A 1093-nucleotide genomic window follows, 5' to 3' on the forward strand; every position below is an offset into this window, starting at 1 on the left:
ATGACAAACTTGTACAAAATTAGATAATTTTTGTTAATTTTTTTGTTGCTGCATCATGTATAAGATGTAAACTATTATGCACACATCAAAGTTTAGGTTGGAAATTATAATTATCTAAAACTTGATAAGTTCAATTTTGACTAAATTATAGAATGTTAAGGGTAATTTACTCAAATATTAATTTATCATGTAAGTTAAAACTTAATTATTATCTATAAATGATATATCTTAATGTCATCACATATAATTGACGATATTAAACATTGTAAACGTTTAAATTGTTAGAAAAAATATGAAAAAAATTATTATTATCGTACATGTACGGTGTTTGATTAATACTTAAAAGTGCATTTTTATCAAGGTTTTATATTATCATTCTGCACTTGAAGTATCAACAACTCAACTAAAGCATGTTTTATAATAATATATCTAATAATATAAGATACCTTTAATTTATGATAAATGTTCATTTTAAATGCAGGCCTATCACATAAATGAAAGGATTGATTGATGAATTTAAGAACTGAAATTGAAAGGACAAAGAGATGACCAAACTTAGAAAAGAGATGTCGGTGCAGTCCAAACCGAAATACTATTCGGTAATTGGATCATATCTGGAGCTATAGATCTCAGATTTAGGTCTACTTTATATGGATGGAAAGGTAAGACATAGGCCTATAATTTTCATATGGAGCCCAAGATCTAAAAAGGTCATTTTAAAGTTCAAATTGGAGCAACAACAAAAAAGTCCGAATCTGTCCTCCAGCCCGAGCACTGTTCAGTATTTGAGTCATATCTGGAGTTCTAGAAGTCGAAATGATCTAAAATTTTTAAACAAGAAAGCTGAGATGATTTCCTACAACTTTTATATTTTCAAGTGACTTCAATTTGGATATTATCAATGATGTTTTGGGCAGACAAAAGAAGATAAGGATTGTCACCAAGTCAAAAGTTGGCCACCCACTTATCAATTAGTCATCAAATCAATAGTTCCCAATGTTGGCCTATAAAAGGAGGCATTTGCCATACATTTAGGCATCTTGGTTTCCAGATCAAGATCATACTCTTGCTTTCTCTCTTTGTATTTTTTATG

The sequence above is a fragment of the Populus euphratica genome, unplaced genomic scaffold, assembly GCF_000495115.2.
Source record: "Populus euphratica unplaced genomic scaffold, PopEup_1.0 scaffold924.1, whole genome shotgun sequence".
Classification (NCBI taxonomy): domain Eukaryota; kingdom Viridiplantae; phylum Streptophyta; class Magnoliopsida; order Malpighiales; family Salicaceae; genus Populus; species Populus euphratica.